The sequence below is a fragment of the Sturnus vulgaris genome, chromosome 8 (assembly GCF_052056855.1).
Source record: "Sturnus vulgaris isolate bStuVul1 chromosome 8, bStuVul1.hap1, whole genome shotgun sequence".
Classification (NCBI taxonomy): domain Eukaryota; kingdom Metazoa; phylum Chordata; class Aves; order Passeriformes; family Sturnidae; genus Sturnus; species Sturnus vulgaris.
In genome coordinates, this window is record NC_142250.1 from 37317122 (window position 1) to 37344072 (window position 26951).

General features: G+C 47.6%; 1 long non-coding RNA gene across 1 annotated transcript; it reads left to right on the forward strand.

Moving 5' to 3' along the window:
* Positions 1-14393: 14393 nt before the first annotated feature.
* LOC148223068 (uncharacterized) lies at positions 14394-25486 on the forward strand. Its single transcript, XR_015805039.1, has 4 exons — positions 14394-14510; positions 21422-21484; positions 24216-24507; positions 25406-25486. It is a non-coding gene; the product is annotated as an uncharacterized LOC148223068 (long non-coding RNA).
* Positions 25487-26951: the final 1465 nt, after the last annotated feature.

The window sequence follows — 26951 nt, forward strand, 5'->3', positions numbered from 1 at the left end:
CTGTGGAATTGCTCCAGTGTCCAGGTTCTACCAAGAGTGACCTTGGAAACCAGAGGGAAAAAAACAAAGGAAAGAAAACAGAGAAAAAAAAAAAAAAAAACACAGGGAAACAAGCAAAGAGAAAAACTAAGGGGAAAAAAAACAAAATACAGAGGGAAACAACCAGAGGAAAAAAAGGGGGAAAAAAAACAGAGGGAAACAAGCAGAGAGAACCAACTAAAGGGAAAAAAATAAAAAACGGGGAAACAACCAAAGGGAAACAACCAGAGAGGGGGAAAAAAAAGGAAAAAAAAACAGAGGGAAATGATCAAAGGAAAACAACCAGAGGGGAAAAAAAAAAACAGAGAGAAACAAGCAGAGGAAAAAAGGAAACAACCAAAGAGAAACAACCAGAGGGGAAAAAAAGAAAAAGGGAAAAAAAATCCAGAGGGAAACAATCAAAGGAAAACAACCAGAAGAGAAAAAAAAAGGGAAAAAAAAAAAAACAAAACAGAGGGAAATAATCAAAGGAAAACAACCAGAGGGGAAAAAAACCAAAAAAACAGAGGGAAACAACCGAAGGAAAAAAAAGGAAAAAAGGAAAAAAATCCAGAGGAAAAAAACCTAAAGGAAAACAAACCCCCCCGAATTTTTTTTCTTTTCCCAGCAGGAGGAAGTTCCCTGGCTGGGTGGAATTCCACGCTGATCTCCAGCCCTTGGGGCAGGGCTCTGTGCCCTGTCCCTCTGCAGGACCCTCTGGGGGCATTTTGGGGATATTTTCATTTCCCAAATCCTTGTTGCTATTTATTTCCTTGCATTTAAGAGGCTGTCTGGAAATCAGCTCGCTCTGATTGCAGATTGATAATCAGGAGAAATAATTAACTCCAGGCAATTTCCTCCACCTTTTATTTGCTGCAGCCATCCCTCCTCTCCGAAGGGGAAAATAAAATAAAAGAAATGAAGTTTTGTTTTCCAGGTCACTTGGAGCACTTTTCTCTCCTCTCCATCCTTTTTTCCCAGCCCCAGTTTTGAGGTGCCCTCATCCACCTTTATTGAATCCTTTGGGTCCTTGTGATTTCGCAGGAATTTGGGATTTATAGAGACCAGCAGCAAAGTCAAAGCTGGAAAACGGAGCGAGGTTTGTGGGCAGATGGCAGAACTTGCTTCATTTTCCAGAGTGGGAATAATTCCAGGGGAAAGTGTTAAAAAAAAAAAAAACAACAAAAAACGCTGCAGTCATTTCACTGCCATCACCCTCCCTCTCATTCCAGCCTGGATTTTATGGCACAAAGCAGAGCAGTGGCCCAGGCTGGGAAGTTTTGTGCAGGCAGAGTTTGGCAGTGACAACAGTGATGATCCCAGGGAGAAAAGGCTGACTGCTCATTCCAGGGGGATGGGGAAAAAAAAAAAAAAGCAGGAATAAAACCCCCAGGAATGGCAGAGACAATGAAATTTCACAGCACAGGAATTCATTGGAATATTTATTTTCTATTTTAGATTTTAGAGCAGCTGATGCCATGGGATGCAGGAGCAATGGTGGGATGTGAGATTTTCCAAATTCCCAGAGCTGCTCCATCATTTCCCATCCTGTCACACCTGGGGACTTCACCTTTCCCCAGCTCTGCTGGGTGAGGAATCCTCAGATTGGCTGGGGAAGAATTTTAAGGTTTAAGCTGGGCTTTGCAGCACTCACTCATCAGTGCTTTGTCATCAGTCTCTGTTTTCCCTCAGAGCCAGGATTAATTAATCACGATTGAGGAGATTCTCGTGTTTGGGTGTGGATGTTTATTGGATCTGATCAGAAATTACACAAAGTGTGGCAGCACCTCCAGCTCCTTCTAGAAGTGACAAAAATGGCCCAGCTGAGGCTGCTCCAAGGCCTTTTAAAGCCAAATAAACCAAAAACAGTTTAACACCTCCATTATTGATCCTTTGGACCCAATAATGGATTCCCAGCACCCTTGGAGTGACATTTGACCAACCAAAGGTCACTGCCCGAGTTCTGTGAGGAAGAAGAAGATGAACAAAGAAAAAGACACCACCCCAAATTCTCCATCGTGTCCCACACCCACCACAATTCTATAAAAACCTCAAATTTAAACCCCAACACCCAGTGACAACACACACACCTGACCCACTGCACATTGGGGATTTCTCACTCATTATTCACATTTCCTAACTCATTATTCACATTTCCTAACTCATCATTCACATTTCCAAGCCTTCTCCAAGGTTCCAGCTCCAGAGCAGTGTTTTCCAGAGGGTCTGTGCCTGGGAGCACAGAAAGCTCCAAAATTCCAAATTTCTGGGATCCAACAGTGGAAATATTAAATAAAAACATGGTAAATAAAAACATGTTCAATAAATACATGTTAATAAATACATGTTAATAAATACATGTCAAAAATACATGTTCAATTAATACATGTTAATAAATACATGTTTAATAAATACTTGTTCATAAATACATGTTAATAAATACAAATTCCTGGGAATTCTGGATCTCCATCCCACAGGATTTTTTTTTCCTAGGAATTCTGGCTCTCCATCCCATAGGAATTCTCCCCCAGGAATTGTCCCCATCCCTGTCCCTCTGTCATTGCTCTGAAATTGCTGATAATTCCTCCAGCCCCATAATTCCCTTTGTTCTGCTTTCCTGGGCAGTTCAATTTTATCCAAATCCCATTTTTCCATGCTGACCCCTCGTTGGAAGAAGCATTGCTACAAATAAAGCTCCACTGAGCAGATAATGAAGCTGCTCTAAAATTCATTTACAATTCAGATGATGAAAGATCATCTGTTAAGCACTAATCCGTTTCATTTTTGCGTGCTCAATGGAAAAAGTGAATATTTCTGCCACGAAATTCATACCCAGCCACACCTGGAGAGGGGCTGGATGGGGCAGGGAGCACCTGGGACAGTGGGAGGTGTCCCTGTCGTGGCAGGGGTGGCTCTGGGTGGGATTTCAGGTCCTTTCCAACCCAAACCAGGCTGAGATTCTCTGAAATCTGAGTGGTTTAATTTTTATTTTATTTTATTTTATTTTATTTTATTTTATTTTATTTTATTTTATTTTATTTCATTTTATTTTTATTTTATTTTCCCAGAGCAGCTGGATGTGTTCACAGCTGAATTATCACCTAAAGGATTTTTCACCTCCTCACACCTGAGATGCTGTTTGAGGGTTACACCCCTTCAATTCAGGTGGAATTCAGTTATTTTCTGCAGTAACTCTTCACTCCTGGTGATCTTTGCTCCTCCCACTGCAGGGAGGAGAATCCTCATGGATAAATGGCTGGGAAAGCTGCAAGTGCTGACCATAGTGGGATTACCAGCCCAGGGATTTTTATCCTCCTTTTTTTTTTCCCAAGGAACAGAACCTCTGGAATTCTCTCTGTGGGGACTGAGAACCTTCCTTTAAATCTGGAATGTAATCAGGTAAAGATAATTAATGACAGAATTTAATGGCAGGGAGCTGCTCAGGCCCAGCTCCAGGTGGGTTTGGGCACATCCCTCCCACTCCAGCCCTTTCCCAAAACTCGGCTCCTTTTTTTTTTGGCTGTTGTTGTTGGAAGTTCAGCAAAAACACAAAACCTGCAGGTGAGGTGTCCTTTTAGATGGATATTAAGGAATTTCATGGAAAGGACTGGCCAGGGGTGGAGTTCCCATCCCTGGGGGGATTTTAAAGCCCTGGGGATGTGGCACTTGGGGACATTGGGCAGTGCTGGAGTTCCCAGAGGGATTTTCCAGCTTCTACAATGGAGTAAATATGGATTGGAATGGAATAAATATGATTCCATAATTCCCTGATTCCATGTCCTGCTGAGGAGCTGTCCCTGACCCATCCCCTGCAACTCCCTGCAGATGTGCCAGCAAAATTCCTGCTCTGAACCTGGGGCTTGGCCTTGAATTCAGGTAAAAAAAATGGAAAATCCCTGATCTGAATCTGGGGTTTGGAGATTCAGGTAAAAAAAAAATGGGAAATCCCTGATCTGAACCTGGGGTTTTCCTTGGATTCAGGCAGGAAAATGGAAAATCCCTGATCTGAACCTGGGGTTTGGGGATTCAGGAGCTTTGTTTGCTCCCACCAAGCCCAGAGCTGAAGGTAAACCCCAGTTCTCAGTTTCCTGAGAACTTTCTGCCACTTTTCACCTGGAATTGGATGCTGCCTGAACTAAAATGTTTTATCTTAGGAATGGTGCTGCTCCTAAGCCTTTCCCACAGCTTTTCACTACCTAAACACAAACCCAGGAGGTTCCTGGGGATGAGGAACCTCAGGCAGGGTTGGGGGAGCCAAGCCCACCCCCCCAAGGGATTTATGAGCATTAATGTGATGTGCAGGCTCTTGGTTTCAATTGAAATCCAAGCCCAAACTGAATCCATCTCCCCCGATGCTCCAAATCAGTAACCTGCAGTAATTGCTTCTCATAATGGTTTTCTGGACTGGTGCTGATATTTCAAAGTGTGACTCTTCTCCTGCTCAATAAATTAATGCAAATATTATCATAAAAACAATTACAAGGAGGCCAGGAGCCTGCAGGTCTCTTTGAGGCAGAAAAGGATGAACTGGGTTTTTTTTTTTTTCTCTGGTTCAAACGGTACCAATTCTTTGCATAACCCTGGAAAAGTTTCATTTTCTTCTTTTACTCAAATTTAACTCTTCAGTGAAGCTGCACAGCAATGTTTGCCTTGCCCATGAGCTGAAACATTTGCTTAATGGTTACAAATCGCTTTGAAAATTCAGCATTAAAAGCTTTGATCAGGCAACTTCGTAATTGCTGCTTGCTTTTAAAATGTGTAGCAGGGAGTTCTGCTAGTCCTGAGTCTTCAGGAGTTGCTTTCTCCTTGATTGCTCAGCCATGAGTGCATTTAAAACCCTTATTATTTCTATATTATTGATGAATAAAGTCAAGTCACAGGTTATTTATTTATATGTATTTTTTAAGAGTGGCTTGATCGGTTTGATATTTTATCTAAAAATATATTTTTTTATCTTCTCGGCACACCTTTGATTCTCAGGGTTCCTTGCTTTATTTGTTTGCATTTTTAATGACCCCTGTTTGAATGAACTATTCATGTTGGGGGTTTTTCAGGTTAGGAAATGAATCCTCACATTTAGATGTCAAAAATCCATCATTTCCAAGTGACATCAACAAGGCCACCCCCAGATTCTGACCTTGCTGCTTAAGTAAAATTTGGGAAATATTGTTCTGTTTGCTTTGGGGGAGTTTTGGTTCACCCTGGGATTTATTTGTTTGTGAAGTTCATTAAGTTACACAGGATATGGAAATAATTCAGGTTTTTTTACAGCTTGGAGGAACCTGGAGTAGTGGAAGGTGCTGCTGTCCATGGAAGGGTGCAATGGGATGGGATTTCTGGTCCCTCTCAACCATTCTGAGATTCTGGGATTAAAAAAAATGCAGATTTAAGATAATATAAACCCCCTTTTTGGGATTTCTTTGCCTGTTTTTTCAGCCCTCAGATGAGGCCAAGCAACAAAGATCAAAGGGTTCCAACCAAAAATCCCTTCCTGACTTCTAATTTTTTCTCAGAGATGGATGAGGAGCTGCTTTGTGCCAGGCTGGGTGTGCAGGGCTGCAGCTGCTCACAGAATTAAAACCAAGCCACGTTTTATTTCCTTTTAAGCCCTGCCTAAGTAGGCAGGAACCCGGGCTTAGTTTTGCTGTGAAGCACAGAGTGGATGTGAGAAGGCTCTGAGCCCTCAGGTAATTAATTTAATTATCTCTCAGGTTCTGTGCACTGCTAATTAATGGGCTGAGCTCCTCTGAAGTGCCTGGGATGCTCCCCTGGCTCTGCCATCCATCCTGGGAGCACAAACCCCCCCAAAAAACCACAGGGAAGGTGAGGCAGGGTGGGAATTGCAGCCCTGGAGGTCGCCGTGCTCACTCCAGGTGAGCTCACCTGGGCAGAGGCTGCTGGGGACACCCCCCCTGAAATGGTGTAAGGGATTAGAGCTCCCAGAGGCGTTCCCTGGGAATCTGGCCATTGGAAAAGGCCCTGGGAAGGTTTAATTGGGTGTTAGAGACAATTCCTGCATGGAAAGGTTTGTAAAGGATTGGAAGTGCCCAGGGAGGGTTGGATCCCCATCCCTGGAGTGTCCCAGCAATTCCTGGAGGATTCTGAGTGCTCTGGACAAGGTGGGGATGGGCACAGCCTGCCCTGGATGATCCTGGAGGGCTTTTCCAACCCCGGAGATTCTGGGATTTCTCCAACACCCCCTGCCTTGCATGAACATTCGGTAGCAGAGGGCAGGGAGCTGCCGGGGCTGTGTCACACACAGGGGCTGTGTCACACCGGGCTGGCTCTGAGTGTGACATCTGCCTCAGCAGGAGCTGGAATTCTGCAGCAGCCCCGCTCCCAGAGCCCTGTTCAGTCAGGAATCATCAGCCCTGCAGCCCCGGGGGTTGAGCAATGTCCTTTGACTGCTCCAATCCCAGGAAAAGCTGCTTCAGCAGCTCCTGAGCTCCCCCAGCACATCCCACACGTCCTGCTGGTGCAGAAATCCCAGTGCTGGATCCCTGCCCATGGGACTGGGTGGGATTTGTGGCTCCTTCCCACCCAGCCCACCCTGGATCTCTGTTCTCTCTGTCCTGAGCTGAAAACTCACAGCAAAACTGTGGTCACTGAGCTGCAAAGAGAGAGAAAGGACAGCGACACACACGGGGCTCTGTGGGGAAAAAAGGCCAATTTATTGTACAGCCAGCCCGGATTTAAAGTGTGTCAGTGCAGCCAGGACAGGACAGGAGCTCATTGGACAATTGGGAAAAACATCCTTGGGACAGCACCTCAGGATGTGTCCCACGGGAAAGACACCAGGGGTTAATGTTGGTGATGAATTCCACTCTGTTTGTCACCGTGTTGTCACCCTGGGAGACTCCTCCCTAACTGAAGCTGCAGTCAGCTTGTCAGCCTGGGAATGGAGCTGAGAGTCAGGAGAAATCCAGGCCTGGAGAGAATTCCCAAGCTGGAATTCCCCAGCTCTATAAATGTGTGTGTCCACACAAAACTATCTCGAACATCAGAGGAATGTTCCTCATCCCTGTGTCCCACAGTTGGGGGAATTTCCTTTGATGCTCATTTTAATTTGGCAGAACATCATCGAGTGCTGCCCGTGCACCTCTGCTCCTGAGCTCCAGGATTGTTTTCCTGCCCTGGATTTTGTCTGGAATTGCTCTGAATTGCATTTCCCACTCTGGATGCTCCAGCCCTGCCTCCCTCGTGCTCAGTTTGGGCTGAGCCATTCCAGCCTGTCCTGTTCTGGCCCGTGTTTATTTTCTGGAGCAATCCCACTCCATTAGGGCACTTTAGGGTCTTTCCTGTCATTCCTCCCTGTGGGAAAAGAGCCTGGCTCTGCGGGAACCTCCTGAATCTGAATTTAATACAGAAATTCCTCAGGTCATTAATAAACCTTCATAAGGATTCAATTCAGCATTAAAGCCACTTAAATGGCTTTTTATTTCCCATTTATTACTCAGTGTTTCCTCTTATAACTCTGGCATTTTGTGGGTCTTTTCCTCACCTCCCTTCATACAATTTTAATATTCATATTCTCTCAGGTCAAGTGTGGATGAATTCCAAAGAAGCTGAAAACCAACACAAGTGCTCTCTTTGCCCTCCTTTTTTTTTTTTTTTTTTTTTTCCCCTCCTCTTCTTCAGCTGTGCAATCCTCCAGTTTATCTGGGAGATTTCTCTGCATTGATATGAAGGGATCACATCCCGTGTTAGTTTAACAGATGGGAGAACCCTTCATTATTCCACTGGTGGCAAATGAAAATACCTGACATTGCAGGAGTGCATTTTGAACAGCCCAGTTTTTACCCTCACTTTTAAAACATTTGTTCCAGCAGAGAGCTTGGAATGAAGTTGTTGCATAGTGAAAATGAAGATGGGGTTTGTTGCTTTGATATTTATTTTGATATTTAATTTTGACATTTAATTTCTGTATTTTCTTTTTAATTAAAAGAAGTATCATCAATCTCCACAACCCCAATTGTTGTGTAGAGCCAACATTGCACTTGGCATTTTGAAACTTCTTTAGAAGCCTCGTGTTAGAACACAGGGATCAAACAGACTTTTACCTTTTATTCCATTATATAACTGGAATAACATCCTTCTATAAATTCAACAGAGCCCTGTTTGCCTCCCAAAGCTTTGAGGGAAATTTATGGGGTAATGAAAATGTGTTCAGAAAGATATATTTCTGTTTCATTCTCTGGATTTTTGTCACAGTTTCCAATTCCTGTATTAAATAATCTGTTTCTTTTAAAGGGGGTTATGGAACGTCAGGGCTGACAGCTGAGCTTGCAGGATGCTGTAATTAAAGTGAATCGTAAATAACTGCACCAAAGGGCTGCTGGAAACACCAATCTCAGCCCTGAATAAGCCCCTAATTCATTAAAAATACCAAAGATATTCCACAGGTGGCATCAATGCCGTGTTCTTGAAACGACTTCATTAAAATGATACCAAATAATTGAATCATTCCATTTTTAGCCACGGCCCTGAGAGTCCCTTTGAGCAGAGAGATTCTTTCAGGAGGGATCAGTGCTCGAGATGGAGATGGTTTGAGGCAGCTCATGACACTTTAAGAGGCTGTTTTAGCTGGAAAAGCTTTCAGGATGTCGGGAAATGCTGGGCTTTGGATAATGTGGAGCCAAATTGCCCTCCCTTCAAATGAACATTTCTGTTGTCTTGATTAATGCTGAGAGATTTGCCAAGAAAGGGAATTTTTTTGTTGTTTTTGCAGGTCAACGTTTGTTCTTTTCCCACCTAAACTCGCTGGCAGAGAGGTTGGAGAGGTCCTTGCAGAGCCGGGTTAGTCAGGACTAAATTCAAGCTCGGCTTTGTTATTCCAGGCTGTGCCATGCCGCTGATTACAGCCCGGCTGCATTTTTAGGAGCTGTTCTGTGGAATAGAGATGAGCTGAACTCCTTCCTCGCAGGCTCCCATAATGACTCCAATTTCCAGAGGGAAGGTAAAGTGCTCTAATTACCATCCTGAGAGGGGAAGGGGAGGGGAACCAGCGAAAAACACCCGGCACAATTCCAGCCTGATCTCCCATTCCCTTTAATGCTCAAAGCCTTTTAGAAACCTTTAGACACTTCTGAGGAAAATCCATCCCATCATTAAATCTCTGCCTGAGTTACAAACGAGGAGCTTTGCGGCCCCTGAAGCAATTGGAGCGTTTAAGGAGTTGTCTGGGAGCTGCAGTGCTCAGCTGTCCCCCCAGGGATGGGTGGGGGTCTCAGGGGGTCTCAGCCCAGCTCCTGTCCCTGTCTGTGACACAGCAAATCACCCGGGCAGTGACATTCTTGGGGGTTTTCCTGCCTTTCCCAGTGGCTGCCTGAGGGATTTGGGGAACTCTGCCTCTGTTTTCCAGCATCTGCTTCGACAGATTTTGTTCCTACGTCCGTGCTTTTGAAAGGGAATGGATGATTAATATTCTTTATCCTGGAGCTTGGGGATGCTCTCCAGTGTGAGGGACCAGGCTGGTGCTCCAAACCCAGCTGTTGGGAACCAGAGGGGTGGGATGGATGGGATTTTGGGGCAGGAATGGATGGGATTTTGGGGCAGGAATGGATGGGATTTTGGGCAGGAATTGTTCCCTGGCAGGGTGGGGATGGAATTCCCAGATTTGCTGTGGCTGCCCCTGGATCCCTGGCAGTGCCCAAGGCCAGGTTGGACATTGGGACAGTGGGAGGTGTCCCTGCCCATGGGGTGGCACTGGGGGGGATTTCAGGTCCTTCCTGCCCATCCCAATGTCCATCAGTGACTGCAAACCAAGGCACCCTGAGAGGACATCATGGAAATTTTTGAAATCCAGAGCAGTGGTACAAACCCAGCTTGTAGCAAAATTCCCAACCTGTGCCCCAGAACATCCCCTAGAACCAAGCCTGGGCTGCTGCTTTCCTCCTGGATGGAGCAGAATGGGTGCAAAAAAAGGAGAATCAGGGGCAGGGGAGGGCTGTGAGGATGGAGCCAGGGGGGTGAGGCTCTGAGCCCAGGAACAGGACAGGGGGAATGGGCACAGGCTGGGCCAGGGGAGGGTCAGGTTGGATATTTGGGAATGTTCCTTGCTGGGAATGGCTGGCACAGGTGGAGTCCCCATCCCTGGAGGGATTTCAGACGTGGATGTGGCACTTGGGGACACAGGGCAGTGCTGGGAATGTTGGAATTGATGAGCTCCCAGGGCTTTCCCAATCCTTCATGCCTGGGATTCCTCCTGCACATCAAACACCAGGAAACTACGGGGTGGTTCCTGTTCCTGGGGAGTTTCCCCTGGGGTTTATTTCTCTTTTCCTTTTCCCCAGTGGATCATTGCAGGAGCCAAGCCCTGCCCTCCCTGGAGCTGTGCCAGCAGCAGCACACGGATCCTCAGCCTTGCTCTGCCTTTCCTTGATTTCTGCTTCCTTTGGGATGCAGGTGAGGGGGAGAGGGGATTTTCCAGCTCCCAGCCTGTGGCTGAGCAGGGTGTGGAGCCCCAGCTCCAGATGTCACCCGTGTCACTTGGCCACATCTCCTCTGTCTCTGCACAGTGAAGCTGCAAGGAGCACAAAATCCAATGGGTGTTCCCTCAGATGAGTAATTCCAGCCCATTTCCTTCTAACACGGGAAAAATGTGGAATATCTGCAGCACAGGGACGTGTCAGGTTCCTTGACCCTCATCCCACCTTTCCCCCCTTCCCTTTCCCAGCCTGCCCAGATCCCAGGGCAGAGATCCTGAGCATCCCCTGCTGCTGGGTGTGCTGTTCACCAGGAGGGAAAAAACCACGAGATTTGTCCCTGGAGGATGGGGGAGAAAAAAAAAAAAAAAAAAAAAAAATTTATTTGCCCCTGGCATTTTTGGAGTGCCAGGACCAGGACAGAGCTCTTGGCTCCCATTTCCTGACAAAGCAGAGGAGCTGATTTTCCTGGGGGCACTGGGAGCAGATGGTTCTTCCTGGAGAGCTCCTTTGCTGGGAGGTTTTATTTTTTTATTTATTATTTTTTTTTTTTTTTCTCTCCTCTCCTGCCTGCACTTCAGATGTTTGAATGGGCACGAGGCAAATGCTTTTTATTCCTGTGCTGTTCCAAGGAGTGATCCTGCAATCCTGCAGCTTTTTTTTTTTTTTTTTTTTGAACAGAGAGGGCTTTAATTAAACTCTTCAGGGGGAATTTGCTTGATTGTATTACAATGGCAGAAGTGAAGAGGAAGATGTGCTGAGACACTGGAAACACGAGGTTTTGTGAGTGATTTTCTTGTAGCTATTTGATAAATGGGACTCTGGGATGTGCTCAGGCTCCTGGTCAAGGCTGGATGAAATGCTGGGGGTAGGGTTTGATGCAGAAATGGATTTTCAAGGCCACTCCTGTGTTTGAATGGGTAAGAAGGAGCAGCAGCAGCAGGATCACTCCTGTCACTCCAGCTCTAGAGGGAGAGCACATCCCACTCTGAGCCAGGAGCTCGGTGATGTAAAAAGATCATTTCATAGGAGCTGGCCTGGGCTGCCTCTGCTGTTTTCATTCTTGGAGTTCCCTTAACACTTGAATTTAGGAATATTCAGAATTTAGAAAACGACCCTGCTGAGCTCTAAATTCTCTGGCTACACAGCTTTGCTCCTCACGTTAAAATTCCCTCTTTAAACAGGAAGAGTTTAAGCCTGAGGGGAATAAATCAATGAGGAAAAATTATCCTGAACCATCCTTTTCCGTGGAAAGACAGCTGCAAATCTGGTTTTGTTTGCAGCTTGGGAAGGGGGCAGAGCTCGCTCTGGAAGCTCTGCAGTGCTTGCTGTTGTGTGATTTATTTGGGAAAGTGGGAATAGCTGTGGATTTTGGCAAGCTTATCGGTTGCACAGATATTTGGGATGCTCTGGCCTCAAGGATGTGTGTCTGTGTCGTGGTGCATTAAACAAATCCAATAATAGATTTTATCCTGCATCTGAGAACAGCTGGACTGAGATCTGGGGAAGATGCTGTTCACTGAAATGAAATCTGAGTGAAAAGAAACAAATGGAGAAATAATTTCTCACTTATCTAAGAAAAATGCTCTGATAGTGAAACAAATGTGAGAAAACCCAAACTACTTGAATTTGTTTTATATGAAGTACTATAACATATAGAATTGATTAATCAAATTAAAGAAGATTTGGTGCAGGAAATGCCACCAAACTCCCACGTCTGAACCCTGCAGGAGTCGTGAGCTGCTCCCTGCAAACCCCTTTGCCTGTGCCTGGCTGCACATGGACACCAAAGCTGGGATTTCCCCGGGGCTGGTGATGCCCAAAGAGGCTCCCTGGAACAGAGTTAAAGGAATAAAACAGGGATTTATTAAAGGAATAAATCAGGGATTTATTAAAAGCCCTTCCAAGGCTCCACCCTGGGCAGTGCAGGAGCCCCAGATGGGCTCAGAGTCCCGAGTTTCACACTTGGATCACTTTGGGTCCATTCCCACCTTGGCTTCATTGTCCAATCCCAGCTCCAGGTTCTGCACTCCCATCCTCCCACATTCTCTCCTCCAGTCGCTGCTCTTTGCACTTTTTGGGGCTGGAGCTGCAGCGTGTCCTTGGTTGTGGGGCTGGCAAAGGATTGTTTGGTGTGCCTGAGCTGGGAGGAGAGCTGGGAACACTTTGTGTGCACTTCAGAGTGACATCCCAGGGCAGGATAGGATAAATAAATATAAAAGCTGAAATTTAAGGCATCACTGGAGCAGTGCTGGTGTCACCCTGTCCCTGCTCCCTCCCAGCTCTGTGAGCATCCCTCTCATCTACAGAACCGCCTGCAGCTCTGCTCATTAATAATTAACAGCCACTTTTGTCCTGGTGTGTTCTGTGGGCTGGGGCAGAGCCAGGAGGGGCAGAGCTGTCACTGCTCACTGGGGATGCTCTCCTGGGCCACCTCTGATACCTTCAGATTGATTTCAACATTCACACTGTGATCCTGCTTGGATTAAATTTAAACGTTCACACTGTGATCCTGTGATCCTTTTTACATTAGATTTATTTAGTGTGATTCTGTGATCCTGTTTTCAGGAAGATTTCAATATTTACAATTTGAATCTATGATCCTGTTTGCACTGATTTGAACATTTACAGTGTGATTCTGTGATCCTGTTTGCATTAGATTTAAATATTCAGTGTGATTCTGTGATCTTGATTGCAGGAAGATTTCAATATTTACAATTTGAATCTGTGATCCTGTTTGCAGCCAGATTTAAACATTTACAGTGTGGTTCTCTGATCCTGTTTGCATTAGATTTGAATATTATATTTAAATCTATGATCCTGTTTGCAGGAAGATTTAAATATTTACAATTGTGAACCTGAGATCCCGTTTGCAGTCAGATTTAAACACTCACAACCTGTAAAAGCTTTCCATGTCCCATTTCAGCGAGGGAAGCTCATCCTGCCTCAGAAGGCTGCAGGTTTTATTTTGGGGGACATTCTGGGAGCCTTTCCAAACCAACACCTATTGAAGGAAACTTTGTCTTTCCACAAGTGACTCTGATGCCCAAGCTGCAGTGAAAATGATAAAGCACAGACACAGAGTGGGACAGAAATAGCAGTAAAAGCTGGGATTTGAGGTGTTTGAGTGAGTCAGAGCACTGCTTTTTAAAAGAAGGATGGTGATGAGCAGGATCCTCTGGACTCAGCTCCTTCCCATCCTCAGATTTGGGGTGATCCAGCTGCTGCATATCCCTAAAAACCAGACTGAATTCTTTTCCTGAAACGGGCATTCAAGGTTTTAAATTCTAATAGTCTGTAAAAGAGCTGAACATGGCTCAGGGTTTAACAGCCACTGGTCCCTGCATTCAGTCATTCCAGGACTGAGATTGCTGAGCCTCCTGCTGCAGAATTCGGGGTGGATTTAGGGGAAACTCCGTTTCTCAGTGGAAAGGTCCCCGCATGGGCTGGAAGGGTCGTTTTGGCTGGGAAGGGGTCAGGGATTGTGCCCTGCCCTCAGCCCTACTCCTGCCCGGGGCAGCTCCGGGAGGGATCCCAGCCTCTGGAATATTGCAGAGCCCTCAAACCACTGCAGGCTCAGCCTTTGGGAGAGGAAATCACGGAGCTCTGGAGATGGGGATGGCCCTGAGGAGCAGCTGAGGTCACTGAGTGTGCCCAGCCTGGCAGGGGACACTCCCTGGGAATGTCCATCCCTGACCTCTGCCATGTGCAGGAGCCACAGGGTCACCACCACTGAAAGACTTTATAACCGTTTATTTAGAATTTTATTTATATCTTCTGGCACAGCCCAGTTCCCAGGTGTCTCTCTAACACTGCACTCCCCAAAAAAATCCATTTCAGGGCTCCTCCTGCCTGGTAATTACAGGTTTGTAGGAAGAGACAACAATTCCCTGTCACAGGAGGTGGAGTTTGGGTGGTGAGAAGGGTTTGGAGTGAAATAAACTGGAAACAGGAGGAGGAGAAATGAGATCCTGGAGGAGAGGAAAAGTGGCTGTCCTGTTTTTAACCCCTGAAGGGCTGAGTGTCGTGGGATCAGCAGGGAAGCGAAGGTCTCATCTCAGGCTCAAGGTGGGTGATTGCTGGGTTTTGCCTTTTTCTGACCCAGAGATGGGGCAACTGAGAGGTGTTTGAGAAAACTTTTATTCCATTTTCAGTCTCATACAATACAGATGTTGTAATCCACGCCATCACCATTAGAAGCCAATTATTTCCTAATTACAATACACTATAAGCATTGCTTATTTCTTATTTCTTATACTATTAGCCTATCAGCTTTTGTCACCTCCTACTGTAAAATGCCTGAAAGTCAATTATCTAAAATCACCCCTCGTGGATTAATTACAATGCATCTTTCATAGTTTGATTTCTCCAAAATATCCAGTCTTTTTTTTTGCAGGGCCATCCTTTGAAACTTTTTTCCAGCTGCCCTTTCTGTCTCAGCGATATCTGTCCTGTTCCGTGGCATTTGGAAGTCAGCATTTCTCACCTCCAGGTGTGCACACAGCTGTGTGAGCGTTGTGGCAGGCCCTGAGAACTCCACAAATCCATTTCCCAAGGGGGATGGAAGGGCTGGCACACGGGTTTGGTGCTGTGGAGGTTGAACATTCCCCGGGAGCCTGCAGAAATCCTTGCACAGTTTTTCTAAGAAAGGATCTCGGTGCATTGTGCTGCACATCCATAACAGCAAAATGTCGTTTAGCTGATGTTTTTGAAATTAATTATAGATTTTATAGTTATGAGCAACTTTTCAGCCCTGCTGTCTCCCAGACATTAACAGTTTATCTGCACTTTGAAATAGTTTCCTAGGCACCTTCTCCAAAGGCTTGGATGAGACTCGGAGCTGAAATAAATGTGCAGGAGCCACGTGGGCTCTCTGCAACCCCACCTAATTTGGAGCATATTTCATGATTGAATTACACCCGAATATCTCATCTTTTCCTGCCTTGTCACTAAAGGTCATGCGGAGCTGTAAACAATCAATGGTTTTCATGTCTGAGAGGGGAAGCTGGAGCAGTTTTTCATGAGCTGTGAAGGTTAAACGAGGCACTTGCCAAGATCTATTGAGCGCCATCCAGGCTTTACATATTTTATGGAATGTTTAGTGCATGCTCATTACCACTGCTGTTAACAGCTTGGGATGAATCAAAAGGATTTGGGTTGGATCCCACCCGTGGAAGTCACACCGTTTATCTCTTCTGCTGGGGATTATCCTGAAAATCTCTGGTGGGAGGGGTCTTTGTGGTGTGTGAGGGGCTGTGCCCGACCCTGCAGGCTGAGCAGGAAAAAGATGCTTTTGGTGGGGAATGTCCCAACCCTTGGAATCCTGGGGATTATTTTTGGCTCTTGTGACAGCCCTGAGCTGGCTTCTCCCAGGGAACGAGGGGCAGGACAGCAGGGAATGGCCTCAGTGCCACCATGAGACGTTCAGATGGGACATTAAGGAAAATTTCCCCATGGAACAGGGCAGTGGTGGAGTCACCTGGACTGCTCAGAACCTGCACATGTGGCACCTGGGGACAGGGATGGGGTGACCACGGGGCTGCTGAATGATGGCTGATGGTCTCAAAGGTTTTTCCCAACCTTAATAATTCCACAGTTCAGAGGACTCCACTTTAGCCCCTTTGGCCAAATTCAGGACCCTGGGGCAGAGGGGGAGCAGAGTCAGGGTTCTGGGAAAGGCAAAGACTGGAATTCTGAAAGGGCTGGAACAGGGAATTCTGCCAGTCCCATATGGGAGGTCCTGGGCGTGTCTGGAATTCCACAGTCCTGGACTGCAGCCCTGGGTCACTGGGAACACAGTCTGGGAATGTCCTGAGTGGGAATGGAGCACAAGGATCAGGCCAGGACCCCCCAACAATCCCACCCTGAGCATCCCTGGTGTCCTGGAGCTCATTCCCTGGGGAGCCTGGGCAGTGCCAGCACGCTCTGGGGATGAACTTTCCCAAAGGACTGGATCATTCCCACTCCTTTCCCTAAAGATCATTCCCACTCCTTTCTCTAACGACTGGATCATTCCCACTCCTTTCCCTAACGACAGGATCATTCCCATTCTTTTCTCTAAGGATCATTCCCACTTCTTTCCCTAAGGATCATTCCCATTCCTTTCCCTAAGGACTGGATCATTCCCACTCTTTCTTTTCCCTAAGGACTGGATCATTCCCACTCTTTCTTTTCCCTAAGGACTGGATCATTCCCACCCTTTTCTCTAAGGATCATTCCCACTCCTTTTCCCTAAGGACTGGATCATTCCCACCCCTTTCCCTAAGGATCATTCCCACCCCTTTCCCTAAGGATCATTCCCACTCCTTTTCCCTAGGGATCATTCCCACCCCTTTCCCTCGGGATCATTGTCACCGTTGCTGTTGGGAGGAGAAGTCGCTGCCTGTCCCGGTGACAGCAATAGCTGTCCCAGCTCGGTGCCTGCCTCTCGGAGCCAGGCTTAGCTCCTTGTCAGTGCTGTCAGAGTTAATCTTGGGGCAGAGATGAGCAGGGATTAGTGGCTAAGCCGGATCGTGCCTGTCTCACTCTGCACAGATGAAGGCACCGGGATCTCTTTGCAGATCTCCTGGGGGCTGTGGGGATCAATCCCTCGATGTCCCCGAGCTCTGTGTGAGTGCTGAGCGCTCGGGGATGGCAAAGTCACATCCGTGCCCTCGGCTTCTCCCCGGGGTCACAGGATGGGAGTGGATAAAGCTGAGCCGAGGATTTATTGCACAAAGCAGCAGCGCGGGGCTGGGGATTATCAAAGCTCGGGGTCACTCTGGGTGTGCCACAGGAGCTGCACGGGATTTTTGGGAGAAATCCTGCCCTGGGAGGGTGGGGATGGAATTCCCAGCTTTGCTGTGGCTGCCCCTGGATCCCTGGCAGTGCCCAAGGCCAGGCTGGACATTGGGACAGTGGGAGGTGTCCCTGCCATGGCTGGGGTGAACTCCACCTCGATGTCACCAAAATTCTTGGACTGAGACCCAGCTCAGATTTGTCTCCCTGCACTTATCCCTCACTTGAGGTTGTCGAGGCATCGATGTGCTTCCCCTGACAATTATTCCAGGAATTATTCATTCATGCTGTGTGCTTGGAAGGATCCTCAGAGGTTTCTTTGGGAAGCTGCTGCTCCTCAGGGACTCGGCTGCTTGATATTCACAGGGTTTCTTTTTCAGAAATATCCAATTTTCCAGCTATTCTTTAAAGAAAATGAAGTTTTCTTCCCTCTCCCGAGCTAGGAACACATTTCTCATGCAGCAAACATGTTTCCTTTTGTCTTTAGGCAGTTGCAGTGTGAAGCAGAGCAGCAGCATTCCAGGACACTGTGCCTGGGCTGGGTCCTCGTTCCCTGGAGGCAGGGACACATTTCAGGGAAGCTGTGGGGTTTGCACAGGCTGAAAACCCCATCCCAAAACCTGTCCACACTCCAGGGACTCTATGGTGTGTGGGAATGTTCCTCATGAGGGTTCCTGTGGAGTCTCCATGACTGGAAGGGTTAAAATCAGGAATTTTTGGGGTGCTCTGCAGTGAAGTTTAGTGGGGTTCAGATGGATTGATGATCTTGGAAATCTTTTTCCCTAAAAATCCTCAGGGTAGGGGAGAGGACATCCTCAACTGCTCTTGGGTTTTAATATTCAGAGCTGCACCAAGAAAATGGAGAGAAAAATCTCACCAAGAGAAATCCTCTTTGCTTTTTGTTTTGGTGACTGCCATGCTGCTGGAGACACTTGGGGAATTGGGAATTAGGAAAATTCAAAGGGTGCAGGCAGTGAACAGCCCCCAAATTATCCCAGAGTCACCCTGAGGGGCTGGGAGCTCTGCAAGGGAAGGGGATTTGGGAATCCCACAATGTCCTGGGCTGGAAGGGCCCCACAGGGATGAACCTTTCCTAAAATCCATCCCAAAACCCCCTGGCCCAGCTCCAGCTGCTCTCTGGGGTCACAGTGCCAGAGCAGGGATGGGAGCTGCCCCTGCCCTCCCACATTCCCCAATTAGGCTCTAATTAATGAGTGAAATTGCTGTCAGTCCTTTGCTGGGTGTTCCTTCATTTACAGGTGGTTTTTCCTGGACACAGCCACGCCCTGATGAATGGGGATGTGCTCGGTTTAATGAGGGGGGATTAATTAACTGTGAGTTTTCCTACAGATCCATGGGGTTTAACTCTCAGCTGTGCCTCTGTGGGATGCAAACCGTGTTTGTTTTGTCCCCTTCTCACACAGAACCAATGGTGCTGCAATAAAGCACAGGACTCAGTTCCTTCATGCAGGAAAAGCCAATTCTTTATTCACATAACTCATTTTTATACAGATTTTACAGACCTCGTGTTGAACTCCAGTTGGTTTGGAGCTCTCTTGCCACTCAATTCATTGGTCAGTAACTGGCATTTTACTTTTCTATCAAATCTCTCTTTTCTTGGATTATTTACATATTTTGTTCACTGATTCTCATGGGACAGACCTCTTGTTTCTGCAGGTGCAAAGGGTTCTCTTACTAAAATAGCTTATTGTGCTAACTCATTTTTGTGTTTTCTCATTCCTCTAAGTCTTCCTTATGGGAACTTACAAGTTAGTTGCTAGCTTGGTTAGAGTAGCAGGGCCTAAACCATATTTTAGAACGTTTTCTTTTATAAGATCTTTTCTTTGATAATATCTTTTCTTTTATAATATCTTTTCTTTTATAATATCTTTACCTGTCTGCAGCAGGATGATACAAAACAGGCTGGATTTGAAGAGCTGCTTCATGGAGCTGTGTGCTGGGATATTTGGGAGAAATCCTTGTACTGCCCAAGGTGAATCCTTGGAAGGGCTTTAAATAAATGGGGAATCATCCACTCAGGGATTCGTGGAGTCAGCCTGGGAAGGAGCCTGGCCAGAGCTGAGCAGGGCAGGTCTCTCTGAGTCAATCCGAGTGACAATCTGCCACCAAGGCCGGGTGTGACACAGTGTGGAGGGGGAGGACAGAGCTGGCCCCCCGAGCCCTGCCGTGTGTCACCTGCAGTGCTGTTGTTTTCCTCTGAATGCTCTCTCCTGGAGCGGATGGCAGCGCTGATGTGGCTCTGGAGCTGTGAAATGTCACAACGTTCAGTGCGTTGGTCCCAGAGAGGGGAGCAGGGCTGGGCCAGCCTGGGGCTGCAGCTCCTGCCAGAAGTGCAGAGCCAAGGAAAAGGAAAAGCAGATTCCTCATCCCCCAGTGCTGCACGTGGAGCTGCTGGATCTGTGTGTCCTGCCCTGATGTGACCGCAGATGGCACAGCCCAGCACAGCTCCCCACATCTGTCTCCAGGGGAGGTGATGCCTTCAGGTTAATTTTTCTATTTCCCACATTCTATCCTGCCCTGGGATGTCACTCTGAGCTCCACACAAAGTGTTCCCAGCTCTCCTCCCAGCTCAGGCACACCAAACAATCCTTTGCCAGCCCCACAACCAAGGACACGCTGCAGCTCCAGCCCCAAAAAGTGCAAAGAGCAGCGAGTGGAGGAGAGAATGTGGGAGGATGGGACTGCAGAGCCTGGAGCTGGGATTGGACAATGAAGCCAAGGTGGGAATGGACCCAAAGTGATCCAAGTGTGAAACTCGGGACTCTGAGCCCATCTGGGGCTCCTGCACTGCCCAGGGTGGAGCCTTGGAAGGGCTTTTAATAAATCCCTGCTTTGTTCCTTTAATAAATCCCTGTTTTATTCCTTTAGCTCTGCCCAGCCTCTGCTCCAGCTCAGCCTCTCAAGCCATCAGAGGGATGGAGCTGCTGAAGGAAGAGTTTTTAGCTCTGGAGCCACTTCCCAGGGGCTCTGCAGGTGCTCTCCTGGGTCCTCCCTGGCTGAGCTGTGGGCTGTACTCACCTGGCCCAGGTGATGTCTCTGGGATGTGCTCACCTGGCCCAGGTGCTCTGAGCCTGCCTTGTCCCCAGCTCTCAGGTCCCTGCTCCCCTCCCTGGCCCTTTGCTGATGCTCTCTGTTTTGGGGAGCTCTGCAGGTGTGAGCCCCAGGTGCTGTTCCTGGATGAACTCACCTGGCAGGTGCTTTCCAGAGCGGGAGGAGCCCTGCAGGGAGGCTGCTCCTGCTGCCCCAGGGCCTGTCCCACATCTCCTGGTGCTGCTGAGTGCTGCCATTGCTGTCAGTGATGCACTGGGGTGAGTTTATCCCGGGAATGCTGATGTGGCAGGATGTGTTCCTGCTGCCGTGCACGGCGTGCTGGCCTTGTCTGCCCCGTGCCTTAATTTAAAGTTTTTCTGTTCTGCTTGGCTGTGCTTTTCTGATGTGCTGGGGTGGTGGAGACAAACCAGGTCTATTCCAGTTGAGAACTCAAGGACAATTTCTTCAAACTTCAGGCCCCAAGCATAAACAACGTGGAAAGAGGAGGGCGGGTTCATGCAAATGAACCAAAACCTATAAAAATGTGAGATTTTGTGACCCAAGCTCTCCTTTGCTTCCATCTTGGAGCCATCCAGGCACTGGCACTGCCAGGGTGTGGCCTTTGAAGGCCTCTCAATAAATAAATACCAATTTTATTCCCCTTAACTCTGTGTGTAGCCTCTGTTGCAGCTGCTCTGGGCATCATGCCCACAGGAATGTCCCCTCCTGATGCCTGGGGTGGCCCAGGGACAGCTGGGCTGGGCTTTGCAAGGCGAGACAGGGAGAAATCCCAGCCCAAAGGGGTTTGGACAAAGCCCCGGGGCACGGGGGGGATTGTTGGGGTGGATGATCCATGGGGTTCCTGCAGCTCAGGAGATTCTGTGGTTCCATGATCTCTCACCTTCTGCTGTGTGAGCCTTTTGATGTGTATCCTCACCACATGAAATGCTAATTAAATGGCTTTAATTGTACTTGAACGAGAGATCAAGTGCTTGGATTTAGATCCTCTTAGAGCAGAGTGTGACAGACTGGTTTGGGGTGGAGGGGACATTCAAGGTCCGTGATTCCCACCCCTGTCATGATGCTAAAATAGATTATGTGCTAATTACTGTGTATATATTAAATAAATACCCCACGATTTATCTTTTTAGGTAAAAGAGGAGTAAACTAAAAGTCAGCCTGGAGAACACTCAGTGGTATTCCATGGATGTGAGGTAAACAAATTCCAGTTCACCCTTTCCAGCACAGATCTGCCTTGCAATGAAATCCCAGCTCCTTAAACCCCTGCTCCTCTTCCTCCTCCCCTACACGATTGAATGGCTTTTCACTGTGGCTGAGATTTCCAGGAGGTCCCAGAATGGGCTAAGGAGGAGCAGGGGGTGCCTGAGGGGGCTGCAGCCACCCCTGGCACAGCTCCTGTCCCCCCTGGCACAGCTCCTGTCCCCCCTGTCACAGCTCCTGTCCCTGTCACAGCTCCTGTCCCCTGGCCATCCTGGCCATGGAAAAGCAGGATGGGCAGTGCAGAATGCTGATTCAGCTCCCTGCTGTCCCACTTGTGTCACCGAGGATCACACCCTGCCAGGGGTGACAATGTCTGCAGGAAACTCTTTCTCTTTCCCCGTGTGACATCCCCAGTGTGTCCCTGTTCCGTGGCCAGGCCAGGGATCAGAGCTGTGGAAAATGGAAAAATGTGTCCTCAAGCCCCAGCCTCTGCCCCCAGAGAGGTTTTTGGTTGAATAAACACAATTTAGAATTTATTTCCTGCCCAGTTCATGAATTTCAGACCCAGGGGCTGGTGCAGGTTGCTGAGCAGGGGTGGTATTTTAGGATTAGGATTTAATGAAGGTGGAATTGCATAGTTTAAAGCTCATCCCATTCCACCCCCTGCCACGTTCAGGGACACTTCCACTATCCCTGGGTGCTCCAAGCCCATCCAGCCTGGCCTTGGGATGAGGAATCCACAATTCTCTGGGCACCAAGACTGGAGGGAGTTTTTTGGAACAGCAGGGTCTGACCTGCTCCAGTGGAATTTAACAGGAAGAAATAATTGCATTTGGCCCCTGCTGAGTGTTGCACTTCACCCCCTGTTTCTCCAGACCTGCTCTGAGGAATTAAAATAATCACATTCTGGTTTACAATATTTTTTTATGTATTATTGATGGCCCCTTATAAAATGAAACTGCATCCCATTGCCAGCCACACAATTGAAAAGTTTCAGTCTATTAAGGTTTTATTGCTGGAGGGGACAGAGCTGCACAATCCATCCCAAAGGCACAAGAACTTGCTGAAAATAGGGGAAATTTAGCTTTCAATAATGAATTCAATTGTTACAAGTTGTTTGTGATAGTGCTGTGCTTGCACCACGATGTTATTTTCTGATTTTTTTGGATGCTGTGGTGCCTCCTGTGGTTCTCCCCCTGCTCAGAGATCCCAACAAGAGCAATCATTTATTTCAGCTTCTCGAGGCTCCTTGAGAGGAGGAGCTGCTCTTTAATCCCTGTTAAAACACAGGATGGGGAGGATTCACCTCCTGGGAGCTCTTTGGGAGCCCATCCCAGCCAAACACAGAAATTTAACTTTTTAACCAGATTTGCTGTTTTCCCTGCTGATTTTGGGGGGATTTTCCAGGCACAGCCATGTGGTGTTCCTGTGGGACAGGAGGGGGGCAGGAGCAGGTTCTCATGGATGTTTGTCCCCTCTCCCTGCAGCAACAAAACTCTTCCTGAACCCCCAGCAGGAACTGGGATGGGATAATGGGATAATGGGATTATGGGATGGGACTGAGCATCTGCAGAGAGCTGAGGGATCCACAGGGAAAATCCTGCTCTGAGATTGGATGGAATCCCAGAATCCCAAATGGTTTGGGTGGGAAGGGACCTGAAATTCATCCTGTTCCAACCCTGGCACCTTCCAAGGCTGCTCCAAGCCCAGTGCCCTGGGTCACTGCCAGGGATCCAGGGGCAGCCCCAGCTTCTCTGGGAATTCCATCCCAGCCAGGAATTCCTTCCCAAGATCCCCTCCAATCCTAGGGATGGGGAAAGGGCTGTTGAATGGAGAAGCAAGACTTGAACCCAGCCCTGCTGCCAATGCAGCTCCTTCCTCATTCCCAAAATTGCTGCTGCTTAAAACCTCTGTAATCTAAAATCAACACAATTTGGTTTCAGCTAAATGGGAATTTTCCAGTTCAAATGAAAGAAAAAAAAAATTAAATCAAGTAAATGATGTTAAAAGAGGAATTTTCTCTTCCCAAATCACTGGGAAGCCACAGCAGAACTTTAATTTCTCTAGCAGGAGAATGGGTTAATATTAAAATAATGCTGCTCCACTATAAAATATGACCAGAAAAATCTTTATTTGTATGAATATAAATAAGAAAGGACTCAGGGAAGGGCAATTCCTGGGCAGGTTGGACACAGCAGAGGTGGGGGATGTGCTGTGGGCCAGCACTGCCCAAATCCTTCATCATCCCGGGCCTGTCACAAGCCTCTGATTCCTGAATGAGCCAGAAAATCTAAACTGGGGATAAAACAACCACTGACCTCAGTGACAAATATTTCTGTTATTCCTCCTGATGGAGCATCTTTAAAGTTGTCAGACAGCTGGGAAAAGCTGTTGTTGTTGATGGAGCAGATTTTAGGGCCATATTTCAGATTCTATTCTCTCTTCTTGGTCTTGTGAACTGCACTGTCTCTTTTCTGTGTGTTATAAAATCCTGACGAGCTCAACCCCCACCATTTCTGCTGCTCCTGAACATTTCTGCTCTCCCTGGTTGTTCCTCAGCCAGGACTGGAGTTATCTTTGCTTAAGTGAAGATTTAGGTGTGAAATGGAAAGGGGGATTTTCACATCTTTAATAAATAAAATCATTTCTCAGCTAAAGGCTCGCCAGGCATTGATTTACAGAGTGATTTCTCTCCACTCTCTGTTTTTTATCCTCTTTTCCAAGCAAACAAAGCAACAGAGAGCTCCAGAGTGAGAATGCCACGAGGAATCACAAATCAAGATTACTGACTTGAACTCAGCCTAAAATGAAGCTTCAAAAGACCTGGAGGGGAGTGCAGATTACAAAGGAATCCCACCAGATCTGGGGGGTTCAAAGGAGAAGTTTTCCCCTGCTGCTGCCTGAGCTGCAGTGTGCAGTGCTGCATGAGAGCCTGGAAGTTTCCCAGTTCAATTATTCCTGAATTTGTGCAGGGCTGGGTTTAGTCCTGGCCTCCAACAGGAGCCAGTTTGCCTTGGTGAGTTTTCCTGCTGCAAGTAAAAACGAGCTGTGATTTCTCATGGAATGGTTTGGGTTGGGAGGGACCCCAAATCCCCCCCATTCCCACCCCTGCCATGGCAGGGACACCTCCCACTGTCCCAATGTCCAACCTGGCCTTGGGCACTGCCAGGGATCCAGGGGCAGCCACAGCAAAGCTGGGAATTCCATCCCCACCCTGCCAGGTGTCAGGAAAATGAATCCAAAAACACCAGAGGTTCATGTCCAGAAAGGAGCCAGAGGAGTCCTTTTCCTTTATGGAATAAAGGCAGAGCCCATGGGACATTCCCCTGGGCTCTCTCAGATTTTTGGAGGACTCCCCTCCCTTTTTATCCCAATTTCCCTCTCTCTTTCCCCATTGCTGAGGGACTGGAGAGGCCCAGACTGCCCAAACCCTGATCCCTGAGATTCCCCTCTGATGTACAACCCTCCCTTGGCATTTTTAATTCTTACTGAATTCATGGTTTTTCCCCATTGCTTCTTTCATATTTCAATATCCAATTTCATTTCTCAGCAGCCCTACAGTTTGTTTGTAAAGACAAATATCTCTTTTTCCATTCATCAATCAGTGGAATCCATCCCATTGTTTCTTTTATCTCTCAGTGCTGGATTTATCTACCAGCAGATCCACAGCTCGTTTGTAAAGACAAATTCAACATTCCTCTCCCAGGGAACAATTCCTGCCCAAAATCCAAGCCAAAGCTCCTCTCTGTCCCTTTAAATCCATCCCCCCTTGTCCTCTCCTGACACCTTCCACCCCAAACCCCACCCAAACTTGATTTATGGCACTGTCAAACATGAAACCGTGGCTCCTCTTTTTCTTTTCCCTTTTCAGTGAAAAATCCAGTCCCATTTGCTTCTCTTTCTGCTTTTTCCAGCTGGTTTGCTGCCCGTGCCCTGGAGTGCTCGGAGAGATTTCCCTCATGGAAAGGAGCCCGTGCTGGAGGGATCCCCAGCCCCACAGGTAACTGCTCCCAGGGCATCATTCCATCAGCTTCACTCGCAGGTAATTCATTAATCAATCATTCTCCTGGAAAATCCTCCCATCCCAATTACGTGTCTCAGGATGTCTTTAGGAAGTTTAATGTCTGCGTTTAAGAGCACAAGAAAAATCTTTCAGGATTGAAAAATCTGAGTGTATCCATCCTTTATTCCCATTCCTGCCAAATTCCTCTCAACTTCTGAGGCCGTTCCTGCAAAATGCAAAGTGCCTGATTGTTATTGAAATGGATTCTGAAACAAAAGCCACAAGATGAGTTTTGGGTGTTACTCACACACACAAGTTCCTTCTAAAACTTTAAATGTGATGAAGATGTACTTTTAAATCTATGCAGATTTAAATCTCTGCTTTCAATCTATTCGGGAGCAGTTAAGGAGTTTGAGATGAATTCCATTTGCAGCCAGAGCCTTGGCTTTCCCCCCAGAGCACCTGAGTCACCAGCAGCAAAGGCTGACAGAAACCAGGGAGTTTCTTTATTCTGCCCTAAAGTCATAAAGATTTCAAAAGAAAACACAAAGCAAACCAGAAAAGCAGCTGGGAACAAAAGTGCTGCTGCAAAGGGGGTGAAATCCAGCAAAGAACTTCAATTTGTGGTTTTAATATTTAAGAGTTGCTTAACTGATAGGGTGGCATTGGATTTGAGAGAGTTCTGTCCCTGTGGGAGGGGGACTGGGGCACTCTGGGTGTGGGGCTGGGATCCCCATCCTGCTGGGCTTGGCTTGGCCAGAAATCTGCTGGGAATCCTGCACAGAACCTTGGAACCCTGGAATGGCTTGGGAGGGACCCCAAATCCCACCCATTCCACCCCTGCCATGGCAGGGACACCTCCCACTGTCCCAATGTCCAACCTGGCCTTGGGCACTGCCAGGGATCCAGGGGCAGCCACAGCAAATCTGGGAATTCCATCCCCACCCTGCCAGGGAACAATTCCTGCCCCAAATCCCATCCAAATTTATCCACTTTCAGCTTAAAGCCACTCCCTGTGTCCTGTCCCTCCATGCCTTGTCCCCAGTCCCTCTCCACCTGTCCTGGAGCCCCTTTAGGCTCTGCCAGGGGCTCTGAGCTCTCCCTGGAGCCTTCTCCTCTCCAGCCCCAGCTCTCCAGGCTGTTCCTGCCTTTGGCTTTTCCTGTTCCTCACCTGCAGCCCCCCCTGACCAGAGAAACACACCCAGAAAATCCTCCCAAAAAATGAGCCAAGTGTCCAGCTCCCAGGGACAGAGAGATTCTCTCTGGAGCAACAACAGATCCATAAATTGGGAGAGGATGATTTGAGCACCTTGAGCAGCTCAGGAGTTCTGTGATGGGTGGAAGCTCAGGCAGCTCCTCCCTGCCTTTGACATCTCGAGCTGCAGGCAGAGATGCCCACGGGGGCTGGAGGGTGTCAGCACCTGGTGAGGTCACTGAGCTGCACAGAGAGAGAAAGG